The sequence below is a fragment of the Macrosteles quadrilineatus genome, unplaced genomic scaffold, assembly GCF_028750875.1.
Source record: "Macrosteles quadrilineatus isolate MER2022 unplaced genomic scaffold, UCM_ALF_1.0 Scaffold_8__2_contigs__length_117827958, whole genome shotgun sequence".
Classification (NCBI taxonomy): domain Eukaryota; kingdom Metazoa; phylum Arthropoda; class Insecta; order Hemiptera; family Cicadellidae; genus Macrosteles; species Macrosteles quadrilineatus.
The window spans coordinates 94675984-94700326 of NW_026542601.1; the positions used below are offsets into that span (position 1 = coordinate 94675984).

The window sequence follows — 24343 nt, forward strand, 5'->3', positions numbered from 1 at the left end:
ATCTTGGTTACACGTTTAGTTGGAATTTACATGTACAATAGTTCAACCTCTTCCTTGGTACTATAAATTAGCCGCAAATACGAATTCGGCACAAATTTAATAACGTGATAACGAAAACGTATCAGGCCTGCTTGGAATTATCAATAAAGCCCACTCAACCCACTCTTACCACTACTACTTCCACAACCTCATTTGGAGACATGTTTATCACATCAATACTTGTAGGCAATCAATGACAGGGCGTTACGCAACTCGCGTGTTGCACGGCAATACTAGTATTTCATTTACTACATCGACTACTACATCAATACTACATAGGATGATTCACACAGCTCTAACCTTGGCGTATATGTTTGAAAAAGCAGCACATGTTAGGATTGTATTTTGTAAGAAACTGCTTTGGGTTATTTCAAGAAGATCTCCACTATTGGAACTCCATGAATTCAAATGTAGGTGATGTGCGTTTTAAAAAACAATAAACAATGGTTCTACTTACATTTCGTAAGAGAACCAACCTATATAACCTAACCTGTGACTCTTCCTAAGATCATGCATAATAAGCTGTGAATGGCCTGCCTTGATCTAAAGAAAATCTTATCCAACAGAAAATTACGTAGCCTGACATAAAAACACAAGTAAACCTAACTTAAAATAACCTTATTTACAACTTCTCCACTTACATAGGGCGAATCTTATCCCCCCTCCCCCTCAGCACTCTTCTTGAAAAGACCCAAATAAATTAGTGTTAATAATTTCACACAACTTTCAGCTACTAACGAGGAGTATTGTTTGGTTATTATCTTGCTATCAAGGTGTTTCCAAAAATATAAATAATACAATTAAATGCCATTTTGATGCTGGCCAAAATGAGGTCCTGGGGGATCCATACACATGCTATATGTATATAAAATATATTCGAGTGTCTAACCTCAAATTAATTTAAATGCTTCAAGTTTAAATGTAGTCACTGAGTCGACAAACCAATAACTTTTATATGGATATGAAAGTCAGATCATGAATATGTATATGACAAACATATAGCTGCGATGTTTTGCTTTTGTATTATTTACATCAACATTCAAACTTCCCAGGTAGACGTACCACCATTGACTATATAACCACAACATTGTGGTTATATAGTGTGGTTATATATGTGTGTTATATATGTGGTTGTGGTTATATAGTCAATGGTACCACGAACCCATCTTTTGTCAAGCGCTAACCTTATAATTAAACCAAAACCTAAAAAGACTTTGTAATTAATAATGTATTTATTGCGCTATCCAGACACCAAAGCCTTAATGTTGCGTGTAGAAAATACGTAGATAAATAAAAACTACTTTAAATACCCTATTTCAATCTATTAAAAATAGTTCGACTAAATGTTACGCTATAAAAACTTTAATATGACAACTATAATTACTTTTATTCAATTTAGAGCAGTTTGGCACTTAGTTAATTTTCTAAAGGCGATGTGGAAAAGTCAAAGCATTATGGCTCTCAGCCAAAACAAAGAAGCGGAGGCCATAATTTATAAGAATCTGTAAAGTTTTATCTTGAGATTTAGAAGTTTCTATAAGTCCCGTTTAGTATCAAGCTTTTTATCAAGTTTTTCAGCCTTTACAAGATAAGATCTTTGCCTTTGAAAAGTGCAAGTAGACTCATCACGTTTATGACCTATTATATTGCGCGTTTCATGTCGGTTACTATCAAATCAAATCAAATCAAATTATCCTTTATTCATTTAAGTACAATTGTACAGGAATAGAGTCAGATCTTACAAAATAAAATGTTTTACATTGAACTAAAAATAAGACAGAATGTTTATTTTATTTGTTCTCCCAAAACTCTTCAAGAGAATAAGGGGCAATTTTAATCAAATACTGTTTCAGACAATTTTTAAACATTTTTGTATCATTTTCAGTTAGAAGTGCTTTTGGAAGATGAGACATAAATTTATTTCCTGTGAATTTCGTTTTCTTTTAATAAAATTCTAGATTGTGTCTATCAATTTGAACTTGAGAACGAGTGTTATAATTATGACTAATTTTGTTTGATGCGTGAGTTTTTGTAATATTTTTCGCATAAATAATAGTTTCCAAGATATATACTCCATGAACAGTTAGTATTCCAAGATCGGTAAAAATATGTTTTACCGAAACTTTCCTCTTAAAATTAAACATTGCCCTAATTGCCCTTTTCTGGTACGATAAAATCCGTTTTAAGTTGTTTTATGTAGTTGCTCCATATATACTGATTCCATAAGCTAAATTAGAATGAACTAAGGCATAATATATTTATATTTATGTTTTTAAATTGCAAAATGTATACATTTGTCTTAAAGCAGACACTCCTGAAGACATTTTTTTGATAACATGATCAACATGTTTGTCCCAGGTTAGATTTATATCAATTATTAAACCAAGAAATTTTGTATGTTCTACCTGCTGTAATTTATAATCTTCTAAAATTATGTCTGGATTTAATTTGTTTTTGTTTTGTTTTGTAGAAAATTATACAAAATTAGATACTATTGTACTTACTATTGTACTATTGTACTTGTTTCTAGTATTACGAATATGCTTTTTGACAGCTTGTTCAGTATCTGCTGATCTGTCCACGCCTAGACCAGTCTTGTACATAAGATGATGTTTTACAAGCGAATGACAAAGCCATATCGGTAGCTAATTTTTGGAAAAGCGAAGTCTGATTTCCGGACACGGAAAGTAAGTAAGCTTGTTCAGTACATTTGCTAGATTTTAATCGTGTTGGTTTTAGTACACCTTATAACAAAGTTTACGTAAAAATGTACTTAGTTTAGTAATTCCAGCGAACGGTGGAACAGAGAAGTTTCAGAACAAAGTAAACAAAGTTAAGGACGACGTGCTAGGACTACGACAGTGTATAACTGAGTCAGGGCATGCAGCTACTGTATACTGTGTTATGTGACGTGCTTATATTACTTTGTACAGAGTTAAAAACTTGAGATTCTAAATAAAGTAGAAATTGACCTCACTAACATATCTTTGTCAATATTTTAATCAGACTTTGCTACGCTATAAGTGTTTAGAGGAAATATTTTACAGGACATATAAGGGGGTGATTTATATTATGATTATGGAAGGTGGTAAAAGTAGTCTGTTTATCAACTCGTTTATCGTAGATTTGATATACGTGTAGATGCAAGTTATATAGCTAATGTGAATGTTTGTATGAATGAATGTTATGTTTCATAACCAAGCGAAAACAAATTTATGATATTCGAAGGTATTTTTACAGAAATAGATTGTATTCTGGAAAACACATTAGAACTAGGCAAACATGTACGTAGCCTATTGATATTTTCACATACGGCTTCACATAAGATCTTTGGAGTTTCTACCTAAGATTTGGATAAAATAAGAATTGAATTATTTGTTGTCATTATTGTCAATAACAAGAAAACTGCAAAGGTTAATTTTATCTAATTTATTTCATGATATAATTTCATAAAGTTGTCCGTTACCCGGTAAAATGTTATGTTTTAAAATTAAGTCATGGCCATTCAAAATATTTTAATACATTTTTTGAATGTTTAATGATTACTCGAAGAAATTGTTTGTATTGCTATTTAAGGAACGTCTAGATTTACGAACTTAACAGCTGAATGAAGTGATTGTCTTCTCAGCTTTAAACACGCTATTTACGTATTTAGCCTACATCAGAATAATATAATTCGTTCCTTACAGATTTTGCAACAGGAAATAATGTAAGATTGGTCAAAAACTGATACTCGACAGTTATAATAATTAATCCCACTATCTTTAACATACATACCTAATGCATAATGCTTATTGGTTGAAAGATTTCTTATTTAACTTAATTCTGAGGAAGAATGTTACCCTTAACTAACTTACCAAATGATTCTGGTTCGAGGGAGGGACTCACCTGAAACGAAAAAATCTATTAGTTATCATGGTAATCACTAAATCAGATACTAACACCAAATAAGTATAAAATATTACAATATAATATAAACGTAGTTTCGCCAGAGCGATATTCTTTGCAGGTTTGGGACCAGCGAGAGCTGAACCCGGCGGCCCTCTGCCGTAGTACACGTGCGTACAGTGCACTACCAGACCGGTGTTGAGGCAGACCATGGGCGTAACCTTGGCAACCCGACCCCGACCCCATCACTGCTATGTATATCGATTCTTGGCCAAGAGACGCTGAACCCTCAGCGATCACAGGGTCCTACCTTATTGAGCTAAAAACATGTACACTTCATTTCCAAAGAGTTGTACTATTAAAATATGACGAAACATAACACCATCTCGTTAGACACCAAAAGTTAAAAGATGTTTCATAAAACGGTGTCAAAAGATTTTTTCAAACGTGTATTTTTTGCACTTGATCAAAAGGGAAACTATATTTTTTTTACAAAGGGCAACTAGTTATTATCTTTACCTTATATGTGGTATAATGCTATGTACTATGTGTTTTATACAATACTTGCCATTCCCTTCCAATAATTTAAATTAAGTCAAGAGGCATAATAACTATGTGTTCAAAGCTACATTTGACTTCGTATTTAAAGTGAGTCTGTCCAAAATCGTGTAATATTGCCCCAAATTTTACTAAACTTATCTACAAAAATACAAACCGACTACTTGGCGTAACACAGCAAGATACGAATTGCATCCAATCCAACATAGGAGAAATGTTTGATATAAAACAGATTCAGCGTTCAGACGATATTGTTACTGCAGCGCGCTGAGCCAAGGAGCTAGTATCTCATGACATAGACTCAACTTTTACCCTTAAATTCCTTATCGTAAAATCGTGTAAAGTAAATTATACTTTAGTGTTATTATCATTTTGAAATGTCATGATGAATAGTTTAAATCCACAATACCTATGTTGAAGCAATATAACACTCTTCTACAGAATGGAATCAATGAGCCAATCAATATCATGTTATCAAGTTATCAATATAACCAAAGTTAAATCAAAGAGCGAATTTTAAATTTCAAATAAACCCAACAGTATTAGTGATAAATAATTTATTGTTATTATTAAACAAATTAATCGTTTGATGATAGTTGCCAGGGGTCAATACGTTCAGTTGATGAGTTAATCATCAGTTAATACGTTTTCCTTTTGTTAAAAAAATAGCACGGTTTTATTGTACATGGTTTGATTGCATTTAACGTGGTATATATTGACATCTAAACATATAAAATGCAAAGCCCTCACTGACTGACTGACTGACTCACTCACTCACTCGCTCATCACTAATTCTCCTACTTCCCATTTACCTAGGAGACTGAAATTTGGTACACTGATTCTTTAGGCATTAAATAGGAAAACTGTAAGTAGTTTTTATTCTGGTCGGACTTTCGGGCTCCGTCCTAGCGGTTCTGGAGTTTCCCATGTTAACCTCATGGTTTCTCATATTTAAAAGGAATTATTGAATCTTAACAGCTGTTTCAATTAAACAAGTTGGTTCGGTTCTAATGTTTTATCTTGGTTCTATGATGTTCAATAACATTAGAAAGTAACAAGGTTTACCAACAGGCTGCACCACTATTAACTTTTTGTTGGAATTTATGATAACAGCTAATTTAAGCAAAGCAGCAACAAAAAGCAGTGATACACAATGAGAACTGTCAAATACTAAATTGTTGTTTTATTGTGCGAATAGGGTAATTTTATTTTTAAGTGCATAATTCATCAACTTATTGATTTTAATTTTTTTTTTTTTTTTTATAAAAAAGTATCGTGTTTTGTTCCTCTAAAAATAATGTCCAGGAAACATAGTAGCGAGTTAATAATTTTAGAGCATTACTGCTGATCAAGTCAATGACTTGGATAGAAGGAGCTAATATTATAGATATAAATGTTTGAAGTATCTCAATATCGTGAAAACTACTTGATCAATTGAGCTGTTTTTTTTTCATGGGAGCCAATATAACCACAGGCTTGGTAGAGATAGTAATTTTTATTTTAATACTCTCCTAGGGCCCAAATACTCTCTGACAGCTTTAAGCCTAATGTTGTTCTTCAAAGTAACCATGAAAAGCCACTCAACCTGGTAAGGCAATCAATAGTTTTATTAATACTTGTGAAGTCAAAAGGGGCGAAGCTCGCGGGTACAGCTAGTATACCATAACGTTAGGAGAAAAAGGAAACATTCCTTGTACAGGACCGACAATCGGAAATACCCAAATAATTTGAGGAACTAGTAGTGTCTTATTTACATAGAGTATTGATTTTAAAGATCAAGATTAGATGTGAAAGAAAAACACGAACATTGGAACGAGCAATATTGCACATTGGGGACTACTATTTTTGTAACGGAGGCGAAACGCAGACACAGTAAATTGCTGAAAGGGTGAAAATCAGCGAACGGATATCGAAAAGAGATTTCCGGAAGTGGGAAGTGGGTGGATTGGTAAAACCAGATATAAATACACCCACACGACACGACTATAACAGATTGTTCCACAATCAGACGGTCTTGTGACGGTTTTGTATTGTTTGGGGGGATATGACGCTTTATCAATGCCAATAAAAAGGTGTATACCACTTTCTACTATACCGAACAATCCGTGCTACTACCAACGAGGGGATGTACTCGCCTAAGGGACTAATTTATCAATTATCTTAATTTATTTTGTTACTTAATTGATCGGTGGGATCGTAGTTTTATTTTTGTCTAACGGACGCTAGGCACGAGTCCAGGATTGTTTTTACATCACTTTAGGCTAAACATAGGGGTTGTGGCATTATCACTTGAAAAAACTCAAATCCAACGGGGATTTGGCAAGATTTGAACCCGGGACCTCAGGGACCGATATCTCACACTTTACCTCTAGGCCACTCTCGCTCCCCGGAATCAGAGTGATGTATTACAAATTTGTAACATTGTCCTTAAGTATTACAGAGTCAGCTCTCATTGCTTTTGAGATCCTTCTTTTTCTTAAAACTGTACATACAGTTAAGACGGGATCCAAAAACGGTGTCATGGCAATATTTAGTTTATATGCGGGATTAGAACCTGGACTTGCAGGGTCAATGTCGCGCGCCAATGTTGATGAAGAACATTTCTTATTAAAGAGACCAAAGCATTATAAAATAACAGTGAACTTTTCAAAAGAACAAAACCCTCTGATGCCGCCTTACTTAGCAAACGTAATGCTTACATACGAAGTATTTTGCATTAAAAAATATACTTATTGATAAGCGTTGTTGTTTAACAGATACACAAAAGCCTCTACAAATCTGTGCTTTCTAGCAGAATGTGTTACTAGCAAAGTGATGTCAGCAGATTTTCTCGACCGGCGTTGCAATTGGCTAGGAATACAGAGTGCATTGTGGTACAAAAGTCAGGTCTTGTATAAACAATTTAGCCCACTAAAAATGTCTACACAAAGTTAGAAAACGTAAATACTTTAGTTTAAAATTTTAGAAAACATTGAAGAAACTATTAGTTACTATTAAATACAATTTTAAATTGAGCAAATGTTCGCGGTAAGTGGACTAATTCCCAAATAAGACCCAACTTAAAGAGTGTATTTTGGCCAGACTTACGTCCTCGTCCCTTACAGAGCGGTAGGAAGGGATGCGAAACCCGTGTTTGACAGGGTAGGCTGCGGGACTCTTGGTCAATCCTGAAAAGTAAAAAATTAGGTCGAACAAAATGTCTCGAATCCGTTTGCGAAAACTATAAAGTCTACTAAGGATACCGTGCTAAGACAACAGAGTGGTGCAGATCATCTGGTAGGCGAGTGGTTACAGTGCTTGCTTTCAAATACTAGTACGAATCCAAGCGAGATCGATTCAGTGGTATACTGGGATTCTTATTTTTCCGCGAGCGACAACGGTGAGCGTTACGCACTATAGGAAAATTTACGACTACCCCTCTGGATCGATTCCGGGCCCAAAGTTATTTGTTGATGAGCTGTCAGTTAACTAAGTATCTAACATAAGGTAAGCGCTTAGTGACGAAACCAGGGTTTGTACCATTCCCTTACGATTAATGTGTAGAAATTCCAATAACGTACAAAATAAAACGTACGTGCTATTTGGTCGATGTAACGTAACGTACGTAGTAGCCTAGACCAACAACCAAAGTGGAACACGATACGTGAAAACGACGCGGCATGTGAAGTGATAACTTTCATCGTTTCGACTTAAAAAGTTGGAATATTACAGTGGAAAGTGTACAGGAATGGCATTAGTGAAGTATCCGAAGTACCTACACGAATGACTCTGCGAATGCGACAATCGAAGAAATGAGCCGCTTCATTTTGTTTGCCTGAATCATCGATTAATTGAAAGCAAATGATAAACTGTATCCAGTCCATAATCGTCTTAATTAGGAATCCAACTGACAGCCTTTAGATCTTTATAATGAGAGAATCTTTAAAATACTAACAGCATTCAGCATGACTAAAAACGTCGATTTCTGTTGTTTATGTTTAAGAGTTTGAAATCATAAAGAAAGACATCTCTTTATTTTACGGTACAATAAATTAGATTCTTGATTTATTTTCCAATTCCAAACATTTTGAGAGTTAAAAAGACTAACTTATTTTGAGGCTATGATGATTTTGAATCAATGACATAACCTTTTTAGGATTTTTTTGCTCCGCTGCAGCTTTACTTGAAAATAGATCAATTACCAATGTAAACAATTATTAATTTAACGCAACACGATATAATCATAGCATAAACATGTTTCGATGTTTGCTCTATGATATAACCAGTGCACAGCTGATCCGCTACCGACCAGCCACACTTCACACTTCATGACAACAATCGTATTCACAACAATCTCTCATGTGAGGCGTTCACTTAAACTGGCGTCAGTCAAATTACACCTGTATAACCAGGTTAACTGTGGGATTTGCAATTTCTTTCCTCTACTTTCCCTCCTCTTATCCACTTAGTGGGAGAACTCTTCATCAAAACCGCGCCGCGGCGCTTTCGTCCGGCGATTGTTTCATTTCGCTTTCGGTTAGTGAGGAAAGTTTGTTTTAATTTTGTAAATAAAGTCGAGTTCTCATAGTTTGGGCACAGTAGAATATACACATCTTTCTCAAGCGTTACGGCAACGGAGGAGGTATTTAGTGCAGGACAACAAGATCAAAGTGATAATCATATCGTGCAATCACTTTAAATCACACTTTTATTTCTTTGTGTGATTTTAAATATGATATGTTGGTAATTAGTTTCATTAATGATTTAATAAAAAGTTCTTGGTTATTAAAAATAATTTTAATTACACAAAATATCAGATTAAATCTAGAAATAACGTATTTATAATGCTTTTACCTGGATGATACCGTAAATAAAAAGTAATGCCATTGGTTGGCAGTCGAAAGTAATCCCAATCACAGACACCGATGGGCTTGGGTGGGGGGTTGGGGGTGGGATAGTGGAAGGGAGGGAGAGGGTACGGCGATGTTGGTTCTCCGATTTTACACGCCGACGGATTTATTGAGCAAATTGGTCTGAAACGTCGCGTCCCGTCTCGTTAGGCCCCTCGCCCACTATACGATTTCGGTCGTACGACACTGTGTCGGAACGACAACATTTCAACAGTGAACCATTGGATCTTATGAGAGCTCGCCCACTGTACGATAATCTCACGACTACGATAAACTGTCGTGAAGCAGTCGTCGACTGCCACTGTGATACACGACTGTCGTACGACTGTCTAACTCGCAGTGGCGTGTATGATCAAATGGGCGCTCGCCCACTATACGATTTTTATCGTATGTCGTGCGTTCTCCCCAAGTCCTCCTAGTCCTAGTTCGCGCTGAGCCTTCTCGCTGTTCACTTCGCATGACTTTCGCTAATTTAAGTTTTGTCGTTTAAAATGGGGTTTTCGTCTTTTGAAATAGTTTTTTGCATAATTTTGATCATGCATATATTTTTTACAATTAATTCATAGGCTACTTGTTTATTATAATGTTTGATATATCGCTTAGTTTTTGTCTTTTCAGCCAACATTTTGCGTGATTTTGATTTTTTTTTATTTTGTCTGTATTCCTGACAGTTCGTTCATATTTTTTCTTCATATTATTTTAATGCACTGCATTACTTATAAGTAAATATTTAAACAAAATTATAAAACAATGCGACTTTTATTATTCCGTAATTTTTGTATAACAATTGTTATTAATTATATTGTGTTAAATAGTTTGTCTAAAATACCTAAGTATTACTTTTTGCAGATTATATGTTTAAACAAATAGTATTAATATTTAAAAACAATACAAAACCTGTTCGAACATACACACCTATGACCAAAACCTATGAAAGTAATATGACAAACATAAGTAATGTTAAAAACTTGTTAAATGTCACGGACTCGTATAATTTTAAGATGTCTTTAAATAGGAACATTAACTTAACATTAACCTACATTAACTTAGGAAAAATCTAAACATAAAAAAAAATTACTTTTTTAATGATGTAGCCTCACATTGACCACTTCCAACAAAACGTATCAAATATATAATGTAATCTTACTAACCTCAACGTACCCTAATAACTAGACTTTCTTTAGAAGTGATGCAGTTCCTCAGTTAGTATTTTGGTAAGCAATTGTAGCTTTTATTTTCTGGTGTAATTCATCAAAGTATGCAGCAGACATTCTGAAGTAGTTGAAGAGCTTGTTATCATCACGCCGAAGTTCATCAAAAAGAGTTTGAAATGATCCTGTGTGTTCCCTACTTTGATTAATAGGGTGAATCCAATACTTCCGCTTAACCCTACGACGCTTAATTCTACGCCATAGCAGCCACATAGCAACAACACGTAACGGATCCATTGTTTGACAAAAAAAAACATGGTTAAGATATTGCGCAACACACCCACTCCTCCATGGCTACCGAGCAACTGGTCATTTATCCGATAAAGTGTCGTATAGTGGGCGAGGACCACACATACGATAAGAATATCGTACGACACAGTGTCGTACGACTGAAATCGTATAGTGGGCGAGAGGCCTTACGAAAAACAAATATCGTATTGGGAAAACTACTTAACAAATTGGATCCAGGTTATTTCTCTTTGAGATAAAAATGCAGTGTGACTAGCTAGCTTCTTGCAGGGGTAGGATTGATAAATTGTATATACAGGGTTAGTAAAAAGTGTGGAGACCTCCTGTTATTTTTTTAACGGCCCATACTAGAAAAACTAAACTCGGCACACCTTTATGACATGTTATGAAGTACTTTTTGGGCATAACCGTCACTTGGTGTACATCCCCAAAATGGGGGATTTTGAGGGAAACTCAAAAATTTCAAATACAAAGACCCATCGAGTGACCCCTCATTTTGAAGGTCCTGGTAAAAGAAAACCAACAACGCAAACTAAAGGTCTTTATCTCAATCCAGTAAAAAATGGAAGCTGATTGAAATCTTTAGAAATTGGAAATAACTTGGAATTTTATATTCAATTAGCTGCCACATTTTACTGTGTAAAGTTAGAGACCTATAGTTTGCGTTGTTACTTTTCTTTTATTATGACCTTCAAATTGAGGGGTCACTCGATGGGTCTTTGTATTTGAAATTTTTTAGTTTCCCCCAAAATCCCCCATTTTGGGGATGAACGCCAAGTGGCGGTTGTGCCCAAAAAGTACTTCATAACATGCCATAATGGTGTGCCGAGTTTAGTTTTTCTAGTATGGGCCGTTAAAAAAATAACAGGGGGTCTCCACACTTTTTACTAACCCTGTATAGATAAGTTAGTTATACAACGACCATTAATTCAATATGATGATGACAAATAAAATTATTCTGTCCAAAATAATATATAACAATAATACATCCCATGCATAGAACTATTGCCAACCTTGCACACCACAATATGTAGACATTTAATGTATACAGGTGATTGATATAAGTGTGCCAGTCGTTTTATTCGAAAACTATAAGAGATATCAAAAAAAGGTTAAATGGTAAGTGCCTTCGATTTTTTATTAAAAAAGTTGTGGTCAAGTCGACAAAATTATTTCAGCCGCCATTTTTCCAATATGGCCGCCAACATGGATTTTTCTCATGGAACACCCTGTATTTTATGATGTATTCCGGTAAAAAATGTACTGTAATTTTAAGACGATTTTATTCTTGTGATTTTTTTCATAAACCTAAAAGTTTCAAAGATAATAATGGTTAAAGTTTTGAAATTTCGGCATGAGAAAGAGATCCGATAAAGGCCTAAGCAAGCATTCCAGCTGTTTTACTCGAAAACTATTCGAAATTTCACAACTTAAACCATTATTATCTTTGAAACGGGTAGGTTTATGAAAAAAATTACACGAATAAAATCGTCTTAAAACTACATTTTCTACTGGAATACATCATAAAATACAGGGTGTTCTATAAGAAATATCAATACTTGCAGCCATATTAAAAAAATTGCGGCCGAAATATTTTTTTTCGGCTTGACTACAATTTTTTTAATATAAACCAAGGCACTTACCATTTAACTTTTTTTTATACAGTATCTCTGGTTTTCGATTAAAACGGCTGGCACATTTATATCAGTCACCCTGTATATGGGCCAGCGGTAGTAGAATTAAAATTAAAATGGAACATAGTTAATTGCCTACTCGAAGCTTATTAGTTTTGATGTCATATTTTATATGTATAAAAGAAACAACTGTTTACAACAAGGCGTCCTGTTGTACCTCGGTTGGAAAGTTTGAGTACGGTACCTAAATGAGCGTTTGTCTGTGGGACACTCCTACAAAGGTTCTCTTCAACTGTGTTCATTTTAAATCTAATTCTGGCAACATATTTAATCCAAGGTATTTCGGCTTTACTTTAGTCAAAGTGAGAAGATATCAAACAACGACGATTCGACGAACTAAGATAAATAAAATGCATCAAAATATCAGCACAGATACTTCCAGTCCAGTAAGAGACAAATAAGGGGGTCTTACAAACGATCCGGTACTTCTAAATTGTTTGTGTTGTCTAGGATTATAAGTATGTGTTTAAAATGCAAAATGCACACCCCCCTACCCCCCCGCGCACTACACTACTACTACGCACTATAACTACACACAGCTCACAAAATAAATACATTATTGAATTTAAACAGGAAAAAAACTTTCCTCCGATAAAAAAGTTACATAACTAGGGGTTAATGGGGTTAATCGTTAATAGGGATGTAAACTAATGATTAAGATAATAATAGTATATTTCGTACCTAGGGCCGAAAATGAGGTTTTGCCGGCTCGAGATAGATTTTAAGTTCGAGACGAAGTCGAGAACTTAAATCGATCGAGAGCTGCAAAACCATTTCGGTCCGTGGTACGAACACTATTTTTCACCACACTATACCCTATTACAGTACCACTATTCAACACTATAATAATGCACACTGATAGTCAACACAACAACAACTTTAAGGTTATGTGAAGAAATAATTTGAAGAATCAGCAAAAATAAAAATAAATAGTTGCTAGGCAACGGGGACAATAACACAATTCTACTGCAATGCTATGGATTTTGATTGTGTATTTAAAACGCATTCATGTTTTAAGTAAGTAAGCGGACAGCTGATTTTGCGGCCCCGGCCTGTAAAAACCTGCTCGGTCCCCAAATTACGATGACAGCTGGCTTGGCCAGCAAAACGTAACTTTCAGCCACCAATTAACGTATGTAATACAGCCAAAAACATCTAAGTGTGGTGAAAAGTACGTTACATCATAGTTTAACTTACGCAGTACTATTAAGAGGAAAATTAACACTTGATTATTTTACAAAGGCATTTTAATTGGAAAAATATGTTATATAAAATACTTGGCTACATTCCACGGGCGTTACTCTCAAGGAATAAAGAAGCAGAGGTCAGCCAACGCCAGAAGACATCACGATCTACAACGCTGGAGTCCAGTCTGGGGAATTAGCACTCGCGCAGATCGCCCTGTAGCTAGTGTGATTTAAATTTTGATAATATAATTCAATATATTCTATCACCGGGTGAAAGCCTTACGTCGTTACAACGGTGATTTTTGGAGAGCTGCTGAATATATTACGGAAATTGATGGTGAGAATTACATAAATTATGTAATAATTTTTTTTCGTCGTGACTAATTTCATTCTTCGTCGCTAAGCAGTTAGGAAAAGCTTACCAATAATTTATCACCACAGGAAACTGTATAAGTACCGTTTCAAATACGGTAAGGGTTAAGTTGGTTTGAGATGTACGTTTAAACATATTCATTACTGATTCCTACGTTTAACAATTCCCAATATTTGTTCTTAATCTTTGATGTAATGTGACTGGTTTTAAATCATTACAGTAAATCTTGTGAAGGGTTGATGTTTACAAATAACACGTAACTAATAAATTATGAAAATATTTCTTCTTTGATAGACAAAATACTTTGATTTAAGTTAATAAAAGTAAATAGTACTACGAAACAACTAGAGAGAGACCCTTTTTTTATTTTGGGTTTTTGTTTAGAAAATTCTTTCAAAATTTTTGTGATACGATAGTAAACCCTAAGAATCAGCATAATTGATAACACATATTATTTTCTGTCACAAGACTTGCGCTTACTTACATTAACTACAATTTATTTTCGATTTAAACCGATTGCTGCATCAGCACGTACCACCTAATTGTTATTACTATAGAGCAGTGTTGTAAGACATGTAGACCCATGCACGACTTCAAGAAAGCCGGCAAACGTAGACAAATGTGTCATTTAATGCACGTGTAAATCTTGTACGTGTAATATTATACGTGACAGGCCACGACGCTGTAGCAACACGTTAAACACATGTAACTACTGCTACTGTTTGATACATGTGACACTGAACTAGGATAGGTCTAATTAGAGAATAAAGTGTAGACTAATGTCAAATTTGTTTGCCATAAAGATTTGTTTTTTAAGACCTACCTCCACATTAATACTTGCAATTAATTTAGTGCAAACTTTTGAGAGAGGGGTTTTTTTTTAAGTTACTTCCATGTATTTAACATGAACACACGTGTTTAGGTGTGCCAAGGTACAAAACGGATATGAATTTTTATTCAAGTTTAGGATACAGTACTGTAAGAATTGGGATACCACATAAGGGGAAAACATGTCTCCTGAATTGCAATTTTGTTTCCTTCTAAAACATACGAATTTCCGCCAATAAAGTAAGGAAACAAAGAGGTTAACATTTTGTCTTATTTTAAAACAGCAAGACTATGACGGCAAAAATAAATACTGTGGGGTTAATTGTTGGGTGAAATCGCGCGAGATTTCTTGCATTACAATAAGATAGATTAGAAGATACTATATTTTACTTGAAGATGAAACAAGTAAAAAACCCAAATAATTCCATAAAGATCAAGTCAATTTCATGTTCTAAAATAATAAGTTTTAGTACAGTATTTAAAATTTCTACATTTTGGTATACTTGTTTTGTTTGCAAAGTGTTCTGTTTTCATCCAAAGTGAAGTTACTACTGTACCTACGTAAACAAGTCAAAAGTTGTAGAAATACTCTTTTGTATGAAATGTCAAGCAAATTACTAACTAAAATAGTGACATTAAACACGGAATAAAAAGAAAATACAAACTAATCGATTTAAGCTGTCTATGAAATTACAATCAACACTTGATACAGTTCAATTGTAACCGCAGCACGCTCTTGTAACTACACAGATGTGATTGTCAGTTAAGGTGGAAAGAACAAATCCTTCGCTAAAGTAATGTAATTTTGTTCTTGTTCGTTGAAGTGAGATTCGACTGAGTTTTGAGCTTGATGAGTTTCGCGAGGAAAATCAAAAAGTTTTCTGTATATAAGGATATTCATCCAGAGGTTGGGTCTTATTTCCTTTCTTAGTTTTACATCGATGAATAAGTACAAAAAGCTATGTGGTAAAATATACAAAAGTGCATACATATAAAACACACCCTTATACAAAAGGAACCCAGTTCCACACACAATAGCACATTGCACATAAATAGAACAAATTATCTTGTACAATCAACGTAAAGGCAATTATGCTGTACATTTTATAACATCTTTTCTACGCCTTCACTATCGTAGAATTACGCCAACAAAAATATGGATCTATAAACAAGTTAGCCAGTTAACTAAAGTAAGTTATTTTAGTGTAATTTTATTTTTGAGGGCACAAATGGGTTTAGTTTATTCTAACCCCATATACTAGTTTACGAAATCTAATAACAAAATAATACTGTATTGGAAGAATGGGAGATGAGATGATGGCCCAAATATGCAGTTACTTAAAGAAGTACGTTAAAAAGAGACAAATTCTCTCATATTGAGATACAGTATCACATTGTGCAACTACAACACACTTGGCTGAAAATAGTAATATTAATCTGTCAAATCAAATTCATCCCATCTACATGACGCTTCTAACTGAAGCAGTGTCCAGGAAATAGGACGGTTTGTGAAATTGCAGGAAACTGTGCAGAAGAGAGCAACCTGCATAAATAATAATAGGATCGAAGATGATCGCCAACCGCTCCGACTGGTTCTCAGTTCTGGCAACGGGGTTTTAATGTGAGCAACTACACTGCATTTACACACCGGGGGCAAATGTAAATCAGGGCGTTCTACATGTAGATTCCACATTTCACATGTCTCTGTGATTCTAGATTAATGAGAGCGTTCTACATGCAGCTAAATGAACTAATATACGAATTGAACAAACTACGTCTTCCATACGATACCAAATTTGTTTAATCCTCACATAAATAACGATGTTAAATGTACATAATTTATTTCAAATAGTCACACTGGTCAGACCCGATCGTAGACTGACTATGAAATAAGAGTCTCCGTTGAGATTGGGAAAAAATAAAAATTAGATTGGGAAAAACAATAGGAATAACAATAGGGAAAAATTATTAATCAGAATGATCCACGGGGTAAGGTGGGAATGCTTACGTGATTCGGATGGAAAGCCTTCTTGAGGTAAATCACCTAAATGAGCTACAAGTACCATAAAAAAAACAAAAATTATTATAGGATGGCTTAAGGTATCTGTGCTAAGTACAGCAGCCCTTATTATCCCTTACTAATTTATTCATAATTTTACATCAAAGTAACAAATGCATTTAAACGAATATACATGAGTATAGTCGAATATGATTACATTTTTAATGAATAGGAAATAGTGCACTCTACATCTTTACGAAAGTGTGACAATACGCTTTAAAAAGTAAATAAGGACAACACATTAATCATTTTCAGAAATAAATATATCAAGGGAACCCCTATTAATGTGTTTTAAGACATTCTTTCATGTGGCAGAACCTCATTAGTATATTTTCTTCGGTTACCTTCGTTTCAGTTTATGACTGTATGTATGCTAACGATAAATAACTCATGTGAAAGGCGATATAAACTTGTTACTGGGCACTTGCTATCCCTGCTTGTAAATTAACCGGTTTGGGAATTACGATCTTTACATATGCACATACATTGGTGGTTGCTACCCGCATGCCTAGCAATTTGAGTGAGATCATCGGAGAGTTAGGATCGTAGATGAGAAATCAGATTTTAATTAAAGAAATCAAACAATAAAATCAAATACTTTACTTTGAAATGGCGACCATACGAATGCAGGTATTTTAAGCTAAGTATGAATGGAGATGAGTGTAGGATGAGGTCTCTAATTAATATATATAGGTGGAGTATACACACTAAACCGTGCCATACCTGGTGGCATCGGTCCTCATGGAAATCATGGAATTAGTTATTATGTAATCGAGTACCAAAATTAGGTTGAATGTGTTTGAAACAGTGTTTTGATTCAACCGGATATTAACTGACTCAATAGTCACCGCGAGTAACTAGACCTATAATTTCAAGGTCACACAGTAAAGTCAACGCAACAATCAGTGGTGAAAATACTTAAGGAAGAAGACGTTGTTGACTCAATCTTATGCAAATCATCAGCGTCCTTCCCCGGGACAGGTGAGTGACGTTTGACCTTGGCTGATAACAGCTGTGACCTTGACAGTCAGCTGATATGGGACAAGACATGTTGTGGCTGGGATTACGGTCGAACCACGAGTACAGTATTATAACATGAATGGTATGGATAATAAACGAAATTATGTCACTGGCCCGAAATTAAACATGTTTTTATCATTATTTAAACGTAACTGACAAAAAACGTCCAATTAAGCTGTACGCCTATTATTACTGGCCATTCAGGTCAGTGACGTCATTTGTTTCTGTTAATGATGCATACAGTTTGTGTTCTAATATCCGTGCATGCAACCATTCATGATTTAAATTACAAAGATGAAGTAGTTCAACATCTATAAATACTTCTTAGACGTCCATTTCGGTTCCTTTAATCAGTGTTGCCTAGAAGATTTATTTAATTTAAAAACAAGCTGTTTTAAAGACTACTATCATAGACTAACCAACACAAGTAGACTTCTCATTCCATTGTAAATTTTGAAGCACGTTTTTCGTGTCTAGTTCATGTACGTGACACATGGGCGCTAGTGTCGACGAAACTTTGTTTCTATTATTTTAGGGTTAATTTCTTGATTTGTGCTTTACTGTTTGGTTATATAACTAGGGGACAAGTTATTGTTTATGATTAGATCGTATTATTTGGTTAAGCAAGGTTTTAAATGGTGGTAAAACCGGGAAACTAATTGTAAACAAAACACGACCTCTACATAAACCGTACAGGAACTAACAATAAAATTGTCTTCAGCTGTTCCATAAGGATGAGAAATCTTCTAAGGGAGTATGTTTTATCTATGCTACTATATTTCTTTAAATGTAAAAAAAAAAAACTTTCAACTTCTTTAACAGAAGTGAGTTTACAAACAGTACTTCGGCTATAAAAAGCGTAAGTTTGTTGTAAATCAAAAGGTTTACATTGTGGAAAATGCAATGAGGAATATAAAGCCAAAATAATTTAATGTAGACTTGCCAATATTGCATTTGATTTTAGGGTCACATGTACTGTTGCATCTAAATGTATGTGTTATATCTTTGACTATTAATACAACAACATAGTCAATAGTTATGTTCAATTATTCAATCAATACTTCAATGATGAACAGCTGTGAGGTTATTTCAAGCTGAATATGAATGAATCAGTGTATGTCGGTACAAGGTGAGTGTAGAATATAGTGAGATGATCTGTATAACTTTGTAGCTAACTAAGCTCAGCTGTCTCTTACACCAGAGACAGCTGGGTCTAGTTTCGAACAATCAAACTGTTTGACACTCTTCGGAGATGAACTAACATTCTTAAAAATTAGTAAACATTTCCTCATTAGGTTTTTAGGAGAATTTTTAAATTTTGAATTACAGTCTCTGTCTATACAATCCAAATCGAATACACAACAGCCAAGATTAAGATATTATTTGCGAATCGTCACGCGTTAACGTTTCAATTATACGATCGATTGCAATATTCGTCATCGTGCCCAGGAAGTGCGTCGGGCCTGTTACGTGCCCAGTGATGTATAAGGCTTTGTTTAACCTATTTGACTCTCCAATCACGACCACTATTGGCCAATCACATCGCACACGACCACCGATGACCAATCCCAGGTTGGGCAACGAGTGATTCATTATCAGCACGGGTATCTATCCCGTCGTTGAAGAATCCCGTTTAAATCCCAGCTGTTCTCTTGATACGTCGTTTCAACCACCACCACTGAAATCCCATTTGGTTCAATAGGTTAACTGTCAAAATTTACAGTAATTTCATCCTAAAGTTATAATTTGCCACTTGAAACTCCTATTTACCCCACGATATTCCGTCAAATCAAATTATTTAATAGTTTAACAGTCAATAAATCCATTTACCTTTTATGCCATTTTACTCCAGTTTTTTTTTCGTTAAACCTCCATTTCTAAATAACAATATTAGTTCACCAGTTAAACGATCTCGATCAATTCCACGTTACACATATTAAAACATATTTAAACATACAATTATTTTAACCCAGTTTACTGCTTGACATGGGATACAAGATAGTAAACCATTGAAATTCCATTTCATTCATTATTTTGACGGTTAAAAATGTAATTCTACCCTACAGTTCATAGTTTAAAATACATTAAAACCTTTTTCTTAATAGTTCACCAGTAAAACCCAACTTTCTTCTGCAAAGTTTAAAACATTAAAGCCAATTCACCATCTCAGTTTTAGTTATAAAATCACATTTTATTTCAACTTCAAAAGCACTATTTAAAACATAATCACTATACGCTGTTAAGAAGTGGGCGTGGGAAATTTAAGGTCCAGCCAATGGAGCTAGTCAGGTTAAAATCATCAAATCGCACTTGTCGGTCTTAATCCCAGTTCCGTCACTTACTTTTATAAGTACTGCACAGCAATGATCAAGTGATCTTTCTTGTAGTGTTTTATTTTTGCTGAATGATTCTAAGCTGATGATGAGCTTAAATGTCACCAGTCATGCAGAACTTTTAAATGGAGGTCCTATGGCTAGAATGGAAAGTGGAATTTTATATGGGTCGTTAGGAACAGGGAAAAATGAAGGTGGGTCCAAACATCTATTCGTCACCTACCTACCCAACGTACTTAAGTTGCGGTAGCTCTATGGGATTTTCTTTAAACAGAAATCTACTCCCGCATGGAAGGACAACATTCCCATGGTAGATTCAAAGCAAGTAACAACACTTTATTGGAAAGTCTATGAAAAAAGTGACGGATAAAATGCCAACAATGTGCGGGCCTGAAGACACTTGTAAATAAACAATCTTCATTAACCATAGCGGAGTGTCAAGTGTCATCCGCTGTCACATTTACCGCAGTAGCTGTCAATCAAGTGGCGGGGAAAGTCGCCCAGTACCTGACCTGGGTATTGAGAGGTCGAGGGACATGATCGGGGTACAGAGTACAGAGCAGCAGCAGCAGACGCATCGGTCCACTTACAGTTGCGGACACGTGCTGGGGAAATGTGACAAAGGGAAGGGGGGACAGGGTAAAACTGAGGGTAACTAGTGTGAAACCGGTATACCTGAGGATTGATAAAGTAGGAAGCTGGGTTGGACCAGAAAATTGACGGAAAAGGGTAAGTTTGGGAATGAGGCTATATTAGGGAATTACATAGCGATAAGGGGAGCTGGAAAAGTATAAAACTAGGTCTGAGAGGATAGGATATGTGCCATGGGGTAACAGATAAAAAAAAGGGAGTTGTATAGGGATGAACGAAGAAAAGAGAGGTAGAGTGGAAGGGCACAGCATCTCTATGCTTTGCCCTTCCAAGAGAGGGACTGTACAGTGTACATAGAGGTAAACTGGAAAAAATAGTAAACCTGGGTTTGAAGCTGGACTATACGAGCAATACAAAAAGTTGGAAAAGGGTGGCTCTGGGTTAAGGAGAATTGAAAAATATAAGGGCAATGCCTAAATAAGAGAGTTAAGAAAAAGTTGGACCTATAAGGTTGAGAGTTTATATAGGAGTATTTTTTGAAATATTTTTAAAATAAAGATTTAAAAGAAGAATACGTTTCAAACAACGTGACATGGGAAAATAGCCACAAAAAAAGTTAAGTTAACAATCTTAAAGCACTGACAAAAACGAGTTCCGAAAATAGTTGTAAAGGTGGTTAACAGGAGAAAAAGTTTGAAAATATCACAGGTGAGAGCGAACATTGGAGCGCAGAATGTGGGAAAAGGTAACCTATTTGAAAATAGTTAACCTAAACAAGAAGATAGATTAATGAGATTGGAGGAAAGATGTAGGAGCCTGTAAACTTCTTGAAGGTTCGAAACAGGACTTAACAGTTGATATTTAGGAATTGATCCCCTTGGTACAGCCATAGTCAAATCATTAACAACCAGTAACAACAAAACGCGAGGGCATCAAACTTTCTTTTCGTTTTCATATCGAAATATGCTATACGGTTGTCTGCTTCTGTGTCACAACAGATCAACAACAGATCTTAGAGATGAGAATTCACAAAAATGAAAACCAAAAGGAATACGAATTAGCTATATTGTTTATCTCGATGAACAATAGAACTGAGAAGAACACAAACATGAGAACTGAAAGAAGAATCAATCAATTAGTTGTTTTCAAAATGTTGTCAAAAGCTTGAATACTCCTTTCAAAAAACACTGAAGCAATATTTACACAGAAAAATATTTCAGACTCAGAAAACAACGAGGTAGTCAAGGGTTCGGCGAGTAGAACGTAGTTATGGTTGGACCACGTGTCAGATATTTCGACAGAGCGATGAAACAGTGTATGTAACCACCAAGACCTCGACTGTAGAGGTACACTGCCAAAACTGGTGCCAAGTAAATGAAAATAGACAACTCTCACAAGACAACAGGCCTTGCGCCTTGCAGCGTGTCCGTCCCGCCTGCTGACCGCTTCTCATTCACTTGGCGCCAACTCATGAATACAGTACCAATGTAGGCGAGAGACAGGAATGAAAAAACACACTATTACTGAAATTTGAAGGTTGCCAGTTCTATCCGAAGCGGAAACGATCCTGGCCGAGACATCATTTGTCACATGGCTGTATCATTGATGATGATGATGATGATGATGATGATGATGATGTAGCCAAAGGTGTAACTTATTTTAGGTTACGAAACCAAGTTTCAGGCCGCCCCTTAAAATGCGTTTGAAATACCAATAGAGTTAAAGATAAACGCAAGAGTTGCTTGGAATTGCATGTATGATCATCAATTATCATGACCGAGCCCAAGAGAGAAATATTTCCAAGCAGATCCCAAAACACGCGACATGCATTTAGTTTACCAATGTGTATGTGCAAAAAGTTAATAATTGAAATACAGTATATTTATATATTTAAAATAAATAACAAAAACTTAACAATTGATTTAATGGAACTGTATTTTTATAATTTCAATTCATTAGGTAAGGAAGACTTTGGAGGAGCTTAAATAGTAATTTTTTGAGTTGTTAGTAATTATTTTATAGCTGTCTAATTTTTGAAGGAAAATATGTGTTTCGTTTTTCACATTCCCTTTAGTTTGTTCTTAGTAGTCCCTATGTTGGGTGAATGAATTGGTAAATATATGAGTGTGTTTTCAAAGGTTAAAATATTAAGTGTTCCGTTTTGCACCTTCCCATTGGTTTGTTCGTAATAGGTCCTATGTTAAGTGAATGCATTGGTAAAAAAGGTATATGGGTGTATTTCAAAGTGTTCTCAAACATAAAAGGAAAAATGAGTTACTAAATACAATGAAAAATATTGACTAGTACCATTTATTAATATGCAAACCCAGTAAATGTGTACACTCTTGTTTGTTTATGCACCAATAATTAAAAAAGAGACAAAATTGTATCGTGAAATATAAAAAAAAATTGATCGTGAGGTAAGTAGCCTACCTAAAGACGCTCGTTCGTAACCAAAATATTTAATTACACATCATTGCAAATTTAATTTTACATTACTACTCATTTGTGTTATTGAAATACACTCTTTTGCCTAAATCTCATTTGAACACATACCTGATCCCAATAGCTTGAGAATCTTCTTGAAGCTGCTGCTGCGTTTCAGCGTCCCGCTCCTATGGGGTTCATGGTTTTCCATGTATGGGGGGCAGAGGATATCCATACACCCGGGAGACACACCATAGCATCACTAGATCACTAGTTCACTTCACCATCACTAACACTAGTGACACTTCACTAGTCAAAATGGCACTAGTGCGCCAATCACTAAACAGTATGCATCATTGTTGCAGACGATTCACAGCTGTTGAGAGAAAATTGATTTTACTGTGGACGTTTTTATTCATTTTCAATAATTGTCGTTTTATTTTGCAATAAAGTAAGTATATGCAAAGTTTTGTAGGTAGTTATTTTTCTCGGTATAAAAGTAGTTTTATGATAAATAAAAGTAAATAATTTTTTTTAATGAACACCAAAACAAATACTATTAATTTTACAGGACTGAACTGTAAATACAACAATTTATTTTAATTTTGTTTCAAATAAAAAGTTTACTTATAAAGCAAATTAAAAAAAATTAAAAGTTAAAAATTAATTTTTAAAATTAAATTAAAAATTAAATTAAATAATAAAATTAAAATTAAATTTAATTAAATTAAAAGAGCAAAAATGTAAATTAGTAAAAAGGAAAAAATAAATATGAGAAATATGTTCCTCAGAAATTAAAAAAGTGATAATCCTATCATATTTAAAGAAATCTAAATACAATTTTTATCAATATAAAATGGTATTCAAACCAGCAATTGTTAAAAAAATAAATAAAAACGTTCACAGTGTAAAATAAACGACGTAGGGTACTGTAGTTATATAAAGCCACAGAAATGCGAAATGTAATATTAAGTTATTAAAAAGCCTGCAGGGAATT

At 34.7% G+C, this 24343-nt stretch overlaps 1 protein-coding gene across 1 annotated transcript in view; it reads right to left on the reverse strand.

Annotated features, from left to right (window-relative positions):
* The window catches only part of LOC129001808 (rho guanine nucleotide exchange factor 12), a 421244-nt gene that overhangs the window by 229346 nt on the left and 167555 nt on the right, over positions 1–24343 (reverse strand). The window lies entirely within an intron of this gene.